The 14,641-nt window shown below is 40.4% G+C and overlaps 1 protein-coding gene across 3 annotated transcripts in view; it reads right to left on the reverse strand.

Moving 5' to 3' along the window:
* dlgap1b (discs, large (Drosophila) homolog-associated protein 1b) overlaps positions 1–14,641 on the reverse strand; it is a 117,205-nt gene that overhangs the window by 66,775 nt on the left and 35,789 nt on the right. For all 3 annotated transcript variants that reach the window (XM_050057293.1, XM_050057292.1, XM_050057294.1), the window contains exon 2: positions 11,958–12,042. The gene's annotated coding sequence lies outside the window, so the exon portion shown is untranslated. The remainder of the gene's footprint in view (positions 1–11,957; positions 12,043–14,641) is intronic.

Consider the following 14,641-nt stretch of genomic DNA (forward strand, 5'->3'; position numbering starts at 1 on the left):
TGATGGACTCATGCAGACATGTAGGAATATATTAGCTGCCGTCATATATATTAGAAAAGTTCAGAAAGACTGCTGTACTGAAAAGCCTTCTTTCATTTTTTCACAACAATGAATGTACTCATTCATGAATCCCTTGATCTTTAAAGGAAAAAGATTGAACCGAGAGGATGTGACACTGTGACTCATAACAAAAGGCCATGACTCCACGGAGATTGCTATTGTATGGTTTAAGGTTGCATCCATCATGGGCGCACAGTGGGAGTCAAAGCTAAAGAAGACAGCCCCTATCTGTTCACTCTAAAGGGTTGCATTTACAGTGAGATGACATTCTTTATATAAGGAAGACATGTGATCTTTCAGAGACATTCCTTTACAGAGATGTGATACTAAAACCCAGTCAAATTAAAGCAATACATACCTTTAGTTAAATATTTGCCATTCCAGCAATATTATGGTGTCACTTTCTATATGAGATTCACTCTAACAATATTGGACTGTGGAAAATCAGTAATGATCTATTTGAATTCAAAATTCACAGTATACAAGCGCAACAGGCTGCAATCTGTAGGTACTTTGAGTTCACTACACCATTAAGTGCTGCAGGGATTTTTTTTTGTAGGCAGATGTGGAAGTTAGTGTCGCCTTGGTTCCCTTGTCAAAAAGCAAATGGGATTTTTTTTTATTGCAGAAAATAAAATCTGTGGCAAACAAACCTTTATGATAAGGGGGAGCAGGGCACAAGCAACACATTTTAGTTTTGGCTAAATGTCATTAAAACAGTTTGAAATTTATAAGTTTTTTTCTTACCTTTCTTCTACAATTGCACTGAGAAGTGGTGGAAGTGAAATGGGTGGGGTTAACTGTAACAGGCAGAGGACTGGCTGCAACACTTGCTGGGAAAGTCTGCTTAAAATAATTAATTTAATACAGTTCTATCTATAGTTGAGTGATACTGTTTTTGGATCGGTCTATGATAGATATCTAAACATCTATCAATGGCTCATGTAACCACCAATGCTTCATGAATAGAAAGATCTACACATACACAGACGCATAGTGTGTGTGGATATCATCATTTTTCTCTTTTCATCCATAATAGACGAATGAATGTAGATAACTATTTCTCCATCTACATCAGGGGAAGGACAGGTATCCATCCAGGTATTCGTCCATCTGTTAGTCTATCATCCATATTCAATGGTTGGGCCGATAGATGTGCATAGAGTGGGTAACCTGGATCCACATGTCAAAAATATGAGTATTGAATGTGTGAATATTGACAAGACTGTAAAATTGTGTGTCAACAATATATCTGACAAATGAAAATACAAAGTATTTCTAATTTAATTAAGGACATTAGTTCAAACTGTACATAAGTTTGAAGTGTCAAATCGGTGGCTTAGTTCTAACACAGCGTTACAACTAACCCCACTGTGTGGACATTTTGTCAAGCCTAGCTAACACTCGCTAGAGTTGGTTACATAGTTTTAAAATGGTGCCATGTTTTAGGCAAGAAGACAATAATTAAGATGATATATGGTTGGATGTGGTGACTTACATAAATGACTCAGTAATCCAATAACATGTATGACAAAGAAATTCACATAAATCATTAAAAAATAGCCTTTGTCACTGAACTCTGCTAAAACATGTCCAATCTCTGTGGAATTTTGTGGGTCACTGTGGCGGTATTGTGTTCAACTGGCTGGAAGCACGGAAGGATCGACCCTGTGTAACCACTTAAAAAGTCTGTTTTACACTGTAAACTGTGTTAGGTTGTGCCCTGTTCTCCCCTACTTATATTTGTTCAGCAAAATAATCTTTACAAATTAAAACACTTAATGACTTTTGAGGCATAAATGCAAGGCCAAAAGTAACCTGTTTACAGTAAATGAACTGTTTACATGTTTCATAAGATGCTTAGAAGCTTCAAAAATCACAAGTTTGATATTTACTGGCTTATTTTATGTCGTAGAATAAAAACGTGTAGGTCCCTTAAGATTGTGTAAAAAACAGAGGGAATTTATTTCTGGGTTTTTGAACTCAGTCACTCACTCACTACTCCTTAGATGACATAAGTGAGAGCAAGGCTGTTTGCCAACTGCTTATGCTAATGTTAGATTAACAGAACGTAACTCTTAACATGTTAAACGCATTTTGGAGTAGGTCCTGTAGGCTGCATTTGAATTGATTGCAATAAATTACAAGTCAGTTCAAATTTGTTCAAACTTGATTTTCTGAGAAAGTGACATTCCTAAAACATGTAGTATCAGCTGTAGTGTTCCTCGTAGCGAACAACATTAAGTCCGGTGATTAAGGATTTACTTTTACTACGTTTAAGGCTATATTTTCCACAAAGTTAATTTTCCAGTGTTTAATTATAGATAAAAGAAACTGGATAAAAAAAAGAAAGCAACAAGAGGCACTAAGTATGGATGCTACTGCCCAGGAGCAAAAGCAAAGTAAGTGTATTAGAGGAACATAATACTATATGGAGTCACCTTGAGCCTTTTCCAAATGATCTGCCTCCACAAACCTTCATATTACAGTGTGAGAAATGACTAAGGAAAAGCAAAGAAATGAATGTCTGTGTGTTACAAGACAAATGTGTGGTTGCTTTAAAAATGGAAATCTAATCAGAGACATTATTCTGGTCAGTAGAGTAAGGAGAAGTGTTGTAGTTTGGCAGTAGAAAAAATTAGGCAACGCTGAGGGTTTTACTTTTGGCATTTTTTCATTTTCCTACATACACAAATAAATATAACAATAATATTGGATTAAAAAATAATTTTAAATAATTTTTCCTCTTTGATTACTAATTTATATTTAAATTTTCAAATTTTTTATTACGTATTTTTGGTTTCACTTCATGTCTAATATGAACTGCCAATAAAAAAAAAGATACAGTTCAATAAAGCTATCCATACAAAGCTGGCAAGGAAATTGGACAGGGGAGGACAGTGTCACCATGGAAACAAATGGATTTTCTGGTGGAAAACAATGTGTTTTCACCCCAGCTAATGAGAACTCATGTGTAGCAACCGCTCTGGGATCATGTGTGTGGACAGCAACTGAAGTCACCATTTCTTATGCTTTATATCTTCATGTATCCACAAGGCGAGCCAGGAAATCGAGAAAAATGACCAAACCCCTGTCTCATCATCTGTTATTAGAGGGTAGAAATTTGGTTGGGAAAACTAAAAAATAAATAAATAAAAGAATAGCAGAAGAAGAAGCAAAAGATAGCTCTAGATTTATTATCTCTGATAAATGAAGTGTGAACACAGTATGACCTAACGAAGAGTGATTAGAGATTAGAGAAAGAAAATGAATAAATGAGTAATGACAGGTGAGGAAGGACGGGGTCAGGTGGCTCTGTTTTGTTGTGGGGGGCATTTTTATTATAGTATTATTTTGGGTCTCATTAAAAGCGAGGGTCACCAAGTTATTCTGATAAAAACGCATTCATCCTGATGAAAGTCTTATCAAGATTAACAATGATCAAATCTACAGAGCAATGGGGTCACTGAATAATCTGACGAGTATGAAAATGATGTAAGTCATACGCTGTAACATTTATAGACCACCAGATCTCAACCTAAATAAACACTTATAGGAGATTTGGGTATTTTAAGCCAAACATGATCTTTTCCAAAGCATTACCAAGTGCCTAAATCTAACCACGTTAACCTTAGTGCTGTGAAAATGTCATGTTTCAACATATCTGCTACATAATAGCCTGCAAATGTAACGTGATCCAGAATGCAGCTGCACGTGTACTGACAGGAACTGTTTTAGCTTCTCTGCACTGGCTCCCTGTAAAATCCTGAATTGAATTTAAAATCCTTCTCCTCACTTACAAAGCTCTAAATGCTCTTGCTCTGTCATGTCTCAGAGAGCTCATAGTGCCCTATTATCCCACCAGAACACTGCGCTCTGAGAACGCAGGATTACTCGTCATTCCTAAAGTCTCCAAAATTAGGGGAGCCAGAGCCTTCAGCTATCAGGCTCCTCTCCTGTGGAATCACCTTCCTGTTTCGGTCCGGGAGGCAGACACCGTCTCCACATTTAAGACTTGACTCAAGACTTTACTTTTTGATAAAGCTTATAGTTAGGGCTGGCTCAGGCTGGCTTTGGACCAGCCCCTAGTTAGGCTGACTTAGGCCCAGTTTGCCAGGGGACCTTCTATAATACACTAAGCCCCTTCTCTCCTTCCCTCCTCTCTCTCAGATTCTAAAAAGTTGGTTCTTCTTCATTTGCTAACATTGATGTCATATTACTGCATGTTACTAACTCGGCCTCTTCTTCGGAGCCTTTCACATCAGCGGCGTGTCAAGGGACTATATTCAACTTATCTTGCAAAATTAGGTATATAATTCGATATATCGGTTCGGTTAGATATTTGGCTTTAAATCAAACCAGTTGGAAAATTTTCAAACCGGCACAAGCCTAATATGGATTACTGTAAATTTATTACGTTGATCTGTTCTGTACGACATCTATTACACGTCTGTCCGTCCTGGAAGAGGGATCCCTCCTCAGTTGCTCTTCCTGAGGGTTCTACCATTTTTCCCCCCGTTAAAGGGTTTTTTCTAGGGGGAGTTTTTCCGTATCTGCTGTGATGGTCCAAGTATAGAGGGATGTCATCTGCTGGTGATATTGCACTTTATAAATAAAATAGAATTGAACTGAATATGGTATCAATGGTTTGCAGAAACATACAACGCCAACGTTTTTTTCTGAGTTTAACCAACAATCTTGCAAGTCACCCACTTCATGCAGTGATTGGCCAGGTATGAGGGGGTGAAAAAAAATGCAAAGTAATAAACAATGACTTCTGTCATTTTCCCCTAAAAAAAAAAAAAAAAAAAAAAGCTTGCCAGGAAAATGTGGGCGTTATCCTCATTTCGACAATCATCATCTCTCACCCCTCTGTACGACAGCAGGCTTTTCAACCCACCTCGAGAGTGGCAGTTTGGAACAGCTATAAACACTTTTGCCTTCACACGTGGTCGGGTGGCACGTCAATGAACTAGTTTTCTCAAGTAGTTCTCTCTACCACAATCTTTAAAAGAATGAATGTGTCTTGGAAGAACGGTGATCATCGTGTCAGTGGGGCTCCAGAGTCTTGTAGAATCTATACCAGGGAATACTGAAGCTTGTGTGGTGGCTACTTGTGGCCCATTGCCTTACTAACACACTTGTCACCCATCTGTACATGAGTGCCGAGTATATAAATGGGGTAGACTTCAAAAGTTTCAACTGGGTCTTTTATTTTTTATGATTTTGCACTACAATGACACAAACTCTAATTAGCAGTTTATATAGCATGAATACGAATTGCCTCAATCTTCTTGCTTAATATGCATTTTACCACAATTCCTCTCAAAGTGATGCTATTCTAAGCCTGCCAACATACAAACTATCACATTATCAGGTAAAAAGCATCTTCATATGTTTGGATATGCACATTTCCATCGATGCTCACACAGCATAATAACCGTCATGTTTATATTCTCTCTTACGAGCTGTGAAATCTGGGGCGCCTAATCCTGGGCTACGTGGTAGCGGCACAGTGCTGTGACGGTGATAACTAAATTGAACCCTGGAGAGTCAGGCTGTATGTGTGTGAGCATCTCCGTGCATGTTCTATATAACACACTGCTGCCTCATTCATCAGCCGAGGCCATGACCCACATGTGAAAAAGTTTATAATGCTGCAAATATCAGCGTAAGGCTTCTCCTCGTGTCATTTCTCTTGTGTTCGTACACTTGTAGCTGATAATAAGACTGCTGCTGCTGCTTCTTCATTACAGCTGCTATTTCCACTCATGCAGTTTCTTGTGAGCAGCAGAAACAAGCTGAACATGGACAATTAAACTTCACAAAACAAACTGTGTGTGAATTCAGCTGCCTTGCTGTGTGTTTTTTAATCCTCTGCCTACTCACTAAAAATGTGATGCATCATTGCGCGTGCCTTGCTAAGCATTCATGTTGTTTTATGAAAAAACATAAGGAGCCACATGCCCTGCTGGAGCAAGCAGTGTGGTTGTGCGCGTTGTACAGTATGCAGAGTACAGTCACTTGCCACTGCCACGCAGCATTAGTGTCAAGCCCATGCCACGGGCGTCCAGAGTGTCAGGTGATTTCAAACAACTGATTCTACAGTTAATTACATGTCAGGAAACAGAGCTGACCTTAAGAGCACGCAGCTAATGTGTTGATATGCTTTTAGCCGATGCAGTCAAAATACCTACTACTGTTCTTTGCCAAGCCATTTACTCCACGTTTATTAAACAAATGTGCTAAATAAAGATTAAATATTGTATTAGCAAAGTGCCAGCCAAGCCTAATACCAAACAATAATTTGTAATTTGCATATAATTCTGCAATGAAATAACTCCCTCTAGCTCGGAAAATAATTAAGCTTGCAGAAAAAAAGTCAACAAAACAGCAAAAATAAATAAATAAAGCAGATTTAGCTGTCCGTTTCTTTTGGGGGAACGTTTTACATAACGGGCTGACGACCAGCTGAAGCTCTATGATGAGATTACCTCGACTCCATCTCCGAGACCAACGCGAGGCTATCTGCTTAACTTGTGAGAGCAGAGGTCACAGACTGGTTAGGCGAGGCTCTTTGGTAAACCGATGAGAAAAAGCTGAGTGATTTGTGCCTCTCCTTCACTGTGGGTGGCATGTCACATCGAGGATGCATCAACAGACGCCTGACAGATCTGGGAGTGAGATCCAACTGAGCAAGAGGGTCGGGGGGAAGGGAGTCTAACCCGCTGTCTTCTCGCATGAGTGCTGGTGGATGCATATCCAATGCGACACACACATACACAAGGAAAGTAATCACAGATACAGATGCAACGCCTTGCATACACACACACACATACTGCAAACACACACATTCACACAGCGGCTAGGAGGCATAATTCCAGCTCTCTCCCTGCGCGCTGTGGAGATCTGAGCCTCAGCCGAACATGCTGCCTGCGCAGAGAGCAGGTGTCAAGCCAGGTGAGCGCTGTGAGCTGACGGTTAGCAGCTAGCTCCCAGCTGACCTCGCATCAAAACTTGGTGACACGGAGAGAGGGCATGAAAATTCCCAACTAAATGGAATCAGCGAGGCTTATGCCATCAAAATGGACTCAATTATGTCTCCTGTCATCCCAGGTTTAGCCGACGTCCATCAAAGACTCAAGACTGGGGCCCTGTTGCTAAACTCAGAACACTGAGACTGTTTCCCTTCAGCAGAAATTCAGCGGCTGTTTCCAGTTCCCAGAGCGAGTAGCTGTGGTCAACATGTCATTCAGGGCAGAGCATTCATAATAAATAACAAGGAAGAGAAGAGGAAAAAAGAGAGAGACATCAAGAAGGGGACAGGAGATGAGAAATCCAGTTATACACCACAAAGCCAGTGCAGCATAGTGTTGTTTTTGAGATACATGTTCATGTCTGCCTCTAATTAACTCTACTTTGTTTATGATTCGCTCCGGCCGGCCAGAATTATACGAGCCAATATCCTAAAAGCAATATAACTCTCAGTTTAAGATTTTACATGCTATTTGTTCATCCGAGGTCCATTAAATCAATATTTCTGTATTTTAAAACCTCCTCAAGCTGGAAACAAGAGTGGATTTTCAGGGCAATTCCACTATTTGTTCAATATTCATTCAACAGTGTTCAGAACGTTCTGTTCTCTTCTTTGAAGCTTAAACACTGAGAGTGTGTGGAGACAGAAAATTAAAAGCCACGCTACACAGGGTTTTACTGACAGAGATATTATAGGCAGGTTTTCTCTATAGAGAATAAAGAGGACACAGGTCAAGAGAAAGTTAATGTTAGTCATATTTGTAAGTGTTTTAAACACCAATAAGTGATATGTTAATTGTGAACGCTCATCTGTTCAGCTGAGACGGGAGAAACTAAATGGGTTTGTCTCAGGTGCAAGGTTGAATATCTTGCATTGTCAAGGATACTTGAATTGGCAATAACTTATTCATGTTAATATGATCACTGAGTTGCAGTTTTTAACCGTGTGGTAAAAAGCACATTATATAAATGCCTTAGCTGCCCCGGCACTGTGAAGTGTTGGAATTAGAAACAAAGCGTCAAGGGCGTAAAAGTGATTTACTGTTGAGTGTTTCATGAACGAGCAAATGAACTGTGAAATGTGTCGCTCATTGAGCAAGTTAAATTAGCTTCCCATTTCATAATTTGCTCAGGTACACACAGATAACAGCTCCCATCTTCGTGGTACACTGCGGTGACACACATCTAATATTCAAAAAGTTCATGTTATTTAATGTGATGTTATCGCGGGCAACACTTCAGATGTGAACCGCGGTTAAGGACCCTCATTTCTGCAACAAAGAGATATGATCTTAAATTACTCTTTGAAAGGTAGGGGGGAAAATCGTTTAAATTTAGTTTGCAAATGTGTTATTATGAATTAATGAACTGGGGAGGCTCAAAGATAAGGAAGTTCTAGCTGAGCGTTTCCTTGTGCTCTATATTAAAATATATTAAGGCCTCATTAATACCTTAATCATGAAAACATTCTGAACACTGAAGCATTTATAGAGTCGCTGAAAGCTTGGATGGATTAATAAACGTTGTTCTTGATTTCCCAAAAGTGCTTTGGCATGCTAAGTGCTTTAGGATCACATAACACTATCAGACTTGGAACTATTATCTTCTAGTGCAACCTATTTACGCCAATGTGTATTCCAGATAAACCCCTTCTTTGGTAGCCCGCAGTGGAAGAAATGAATCACTACACCTTGCCTGGAAGCTCCCTAGCTGAACAAATGTGTTTCTTGCACGCTGACTACAGTAGATTAGCTCTGTGCAGGCAATTTATTGTTAATTTGTGAGTATCAAAGAGAGCAGTATAAGGAGAAGCTCTCACATGTCGAAATGTCCAGCTGGTTGTCCAGTTCAGGTTTTGGGTGGCGTTCCAGTCGCCTTTCCTTTCTCTGCTCTCTGTTGCATCCCCAAAACACTCTCCTGTCTTCCCTCTCAACCCTCACCTACAATCCCTTTGATCATTCCTCTTCAATCTTTTCCCCACTCAACCCCAGGTGACCGTTCTGTTCTGCTGTGATTGCCAGTATCAGCGCTGTGGCTTGCTTCCCACTGGCCAAGATTTACCTCATCTGATCGTCCCTAATTACACACTCATTCGCTGCCTAATCTCCATAAACACACTCCACAGAAAACCGCTTCATGTTGGAAAACCCAAAATGATGTTTGCACAGGATAACATCAAGATATCTGTATTTGAAAAAAAAAAAAAAAAAAGGTTAAATTGAAGAGTGTGACTGCACAGCAGGAACTCTGTGATATGGCCTCGGCTATCAACCTGTTTATCCCACTGCCTGCTGAATCCTTCCCTCCCTCTTTGAGCCTCCCTGCGATACACAACACACTGGCTTGGAGTCTGTTGGTAAACCACATTACTTCTTTTCAAATAGCCTTCGATGATGACCCGGGCCAGTGCAATGATACGTTTTCAAATGGTAAGCCGTGCTCGCTGTAAATCCAGCTTTTTGGCAGCGGCTGCAGGCCTTAGGGTTCAGGGTTGGCTCGTCTGCAAGAGCTGAGCCAGAGATAGGATCCCATGCGTGATTATATATTAACTACTCATGGTAATGACGATGCACTGTTTCCATTCTTATTCAGCTGCACGTGCTGTAATTATTAGGAACACATTTTTACTCTCGAAAAATGTAAAATTCCAAAAAAAGATGTGTTTTATGAATTACTTCCTGCAAGTATAACAACCCAGTACACTGTATTATAGCTCAGAATAAGTCCTTGCACTTATCAGTCCATTGTTAATAAACTGACTTTCTGAGACTAACTCAGAATGCCAAAATCTAAAATGTAAACCTGACAAGTGACCACAAGATTACAGCTTTAACATACTGTATGTTGCGGATCATTTTGTAATTACGAAATCAATTAAAGGTCCAGTGTGTACGAATTAAGGGGACATATTGGCAGGAATGGAATACAGTAAGTATGTCTTCTTTAGTGTTTAATCACCCGAAAATAACAATGTGTTTTTGTGGCCTTATAATGAGCCATTTATATCTACATATGGACCAGGTCTTTGTCTACGTGGAATCATCATGTTGCATTGCCAGGTTTCTACAGTAACCCAGAACGGCAAGCCAAACATTGGCTCTACATAGGGTCATTTTCTCCTATTTTTTTAAGTCTTTTATTCAATTTTAATCACCAGGGGTCTCATTTATAGACATTGTGTACACACAAAAGGATGCCTGAAAGAGGCCTTTATGATCTTTAAAAACAGACTTGATGGGAGAAACTTTGACCCATGCATGAGATGGGATATTAGCAATGCAGACGGTGAGGCGGAAGCCTGCCTGTAGAAACTATGGAACATTTTTTGAGGCACGCCATTTTTAGCTTTGGTCTGTCCGTACGTTTTTAGTATGGATCCTATGCATTGTTTTATAAATGAGACCCCTGGTCAGAGAGACCTCTGCGGAAAATTCCACTACTGGTGGAAACCTCCTGAACATCTGGATCTTAAATTATCAGGGAAAAAAGGTGAGCACATATTAGCAGGTGCTGGGCTAGCATCTCTGATATGCCAAACATCATCAGAGAAACACCGATTTGCAATATGAAACTGCTTTATTCAGTGTTTTTACTAGTTTAAATCACCAGGTCTGATTGTTTTGGAGAGGGAGAGACCTCATGGTAAAAACCTCCTGAACAATGAACACTGAAGGAATTCTGACCTGAAGAAGTTTCAGCTGGTTGCAATACACAATCCTCACCGCTAGATGCCACTAATTCCCCATACATCTTACACACTGTTCCTTTAAAACATAATTAAAAAATGGTTGCATTACTGAGAATAGCATATTGTATATATGAGAAGTGCAAGAAAAAAAGCAAGTACGGTGTTTAAAGTTAAAGCATTGGGTGACATCTTAATCGAAACTCTTCCTATTGCAGCAAACACTCTTTGAAAAACTCAGAAAGCTGTTTAACAGCTGTTGAAGGTATTTCCTGAATCCTCACAGGCTCTTACATATGAAAAATAAAACTCACCTGATTACTTTATATGCTAATCCAGGTATCCAGGAATAAAGTGTCTTTGTTCTTTTTGTAAAAACGTAACATTCATGAACAGAATCAATCACTAGTGTTTCATACAGCATCCATCAGCAAGTGACAGTAGTAAAACGATGACTCTAATGTCAGATTATAGTGTTAGTAATAATGTTTTTATTTGTGTCCTGTGACAAAAATAACTCTAAATCCTTTGCCCTGCCTCCTGTTTGCCGTCTGTACAACATTGCTAGAGTGCTCTGACTTATGCCTGGCACAGTAAACATGTTCAGCACTTTTACTCGCTATTAAGCACTTTTGCACACTTTTTAAACTGTTTATCTCACCACCGCCATCTGCTCTGTCACCAGTTATTATTATACAAACAGGAAAAAACATTTAATCCAAACAGCTTCTGTGAAGCCTCCTCTTCATTTCGTCTGTTCGTCTCATCTCTACATCTTCCTGTCATCCCCCCTTTTCCTGCCGTTCACCCCTCTGTCGTTTTCCGCTCAGCGTTTGTGTCTCTTCCTGTCTCGTTTCTGCTGCCATCGATGGTAGGCTGTCAACCTTGACAGATGTGTTTCCACTAATGGTGCACTAAAAGGTTATAGCTGGCACACAGAAGGCTGCATTCAAAGGGTCAAAGGTAAATTGTGAGTGTGCAGGTGTGAAAGTGACAGCAGCCCAGACAGAGTTAATAATCGGTATGTGTCAAGGTTTTTCTTCGTGTACTGCTTTGCCTCAGTGAAAGGCACTCGCTGACCTGTGTATCCATAAAAGTTACCAAAGCTACTTATAGCAGCACAGTAGGCCGTACAATGATCCAGTGGAAAACAAGCACGCAGAGAAGTGCAACTCACCTTCTTATTGTCTCATCTTTGGCATCTTTTCTCTCCTGTGCTTAATTCCAGGCTCCTCGTCCTCCGTGCGTGCACATTTCTCCACCTTGAAGGGAATAAAGGACAGAGTCTACGGTTGAGAATTTGTCACAACATATCAAAACACTCCTGCGGTGCCCTGGTGGCTAATGTGCTGGTCCATGTGCCATGTGCTCATGCTGTGCTGTTGCTCCCTGTGCTTTTTCCAGACTCACTTCAGTGTTGCAATTACTGGAGAAATGCTGGGGGATGGTGGACCGCACAATTCTTCTTTGGGAGAAAGAAAAAAGATATACAAACCCTTCCTGCTTTTAAGTAAACCCCAGAAGAAAATTGAAAACTTTGATCTTCATTGACCAGAGAGAGTGGATTAAAAGACATTAAAAATGGCTGTGTACATAATCAGCTAAGCCTAGTTTTCTCTGGCTGTAAAATCACAGCACAAGCGTGTTGGTTTTGATCCTAAACCCTGTCTTTTGGGGAAGCAACATCTCAGGGAAACGGCACCAAAGAAGGGAGGGAACGTATGTAGAATTTATTGCCGGCGAGCAAAAAGAAAAGATAAGGGGAGGAAATTCATTTTAAGCCTATTTGAGCGTCTTTAAATCTAGCGTGTTAAGTCCTTGAGGTGTTTTGAGGGAGGGTGAAACCAGTCTTTGTCTCAGGGCAATGACTCATCTGCTTTACAATAAAGCAGATCACCAGCACTCTGCTCCCGTTTCTTAAAACACGGCAGTGGCCTGTCACATTGCTGAGGATTTTTTTCTCACATGGAAAAGGCTTATGTAAGAAACATCCAGCTCTGAGACATCTTATATAATTATCCCTTGTATCAAACCAGATTCATTATTGCGCTTCTGAGACTAAACTAACGATTTGCGAACGAGTTCTCTAGAAAGCATCCATTTCCTGATATCCCATGAAGGTGATGAAGAGGAGGTGGCAGGTAGTTCAATGAGGGGGCACGGAACAGATGGTGGTCTGTCCGACGCGCGCCAGGTGGAACTTGGTTTGGACAGGCTGCACACGCACACACACACACAAATGCACACACAGACACAGGTCAGAGGGGGGGCATTGATACTCCAGGGGGGCTTCAGTTCCTCTCCACATGACAAGGCTGCAGGAATACCAATAAAACCAAAGTCTGGTGATGTAAAGTTCATGCAAAGTTAGTGCAGAACTTAACATGACGCAAAACTGTCCATATAATCTATCATTTATTGTCTTAAAAACATACAGTTCTGTCATTTTTGTAACAAAAAAAAAAGGGCAACTAAATCAAGAGACAGTATCTTGTTTGAACTCATTTGCACTACAGGGAATGCGAAGTTGACTTCACCCTGTATTCAATTTTGGGATGGAGGCACTAGCGCTCTGTTACCTGCTTCTGTGGTTACATGTTTGTTTGGTTAAAAAAAATCAGTCAAATCTGATGAAGAAGGGAAAAGAGAAAGAAAAGGGACGCTACCAAAAGATACTGAATCACAACGCCAAGCACGAGTATGTGGACAAACAAATCATAGTAAGCAACACAGATCCATATGACTTGGCAATCTAACACTGGATTATGGACCCCGATGTAAACTAATTTTTGGACTGAGGACATGTACTTTGAGTTTTTCCAAGTTGCAAATTCCTAGAAGCTCATTAACAGTCTTGCTGTGGCTGGGTGGAGATCTGCTGTGGAAGCAAAAGTAAGGTGGCACTCCTCTTTTTGGCCCCATTAGAGAATTAAACCAAACAAAACAGCTACAAGAGCTATAACAGCAGCAAGCAGAGGTAACAGCGCATTTCTCACAAGTCGGTGCCTCTGTCCCATATGGTGTGATTTACCCTCACAAGGGACTACCCATTGTTTTGATGGCCAAAAATTCTGAAGCCCCATTAGGTCAAAAATGTCCCATAGGACCGAAAGATCATTTCTGCGACAGCCCTTTATCCCAAGAACAAACACCCAATGCTCTGAAGGCCCGTTTCTCTGAAAATTCACACTCCCTGCACCACTTGAAACTTTAAATTTGTCAACAATGCTGTGGTGAATATGTGGTTAGGTATAGGCACAAAAACACTTGGTTATGGTTAGGAAAGGATCAGGTTTTGGGTTAAAGCACCCAAGTTTGGTGGCACAGCAGCTGCTGGAAAAGCAGGGATGGGTCGGGATTAGTGGCTCAAATGCAGCTGGGAAACTGAAACTACTGTAAATGTAGAGAGTATGTATTTTCAAAGACATGGGACTTTGGAACAATGGGCATTTGTTTTTGTGGTAACGGGCTGTTGGAGAAATGAGCTTTTGTGTCCAATGATTTACAATTTGAACTAACGTGGCTTTGGAATTTTGCGCTGTTGGAACAATGACATGGCACTTCTTCACATTCTCTATTAGCTATCATGGTAGTCAGCTTGCTTGCTGATGGGGAAGCATACCGCGCATGCTAATGTTCGCTAGCAACAAGCAATGTTCGTATAAATAACTCAAAGTTACTGTGACTACTTCAGAGATGACAGCTAAGGCCACACTTTTAATATGTAGGACTCTGAAATGAATTCAGCTTCCTCACAGCTGAATTATTGAATGTTTCAGTGATCTAAGGCAAAGTCTGAGATCTGGTGCTAAATGAGTTCTCAGTAATAGAAGGTTCTTTCTGCGATTCACCTGACCTAGA

This window comes from Epinephelus moara, chromosome 11 (genome assembly GCF_006386435.1).
Source record: "Epinephelus moara isolate mb chromosome 11, YSFRI_EMoa_1.0, whole genome shotgun sequence".
Classification (NCBI taxonomy): domain Eukaryota; kingdom Metazoa; phylum Chordata; class Actinopteri; order Perciformes; family Serranidae; genus Epinephelus; species Epinephelus moara.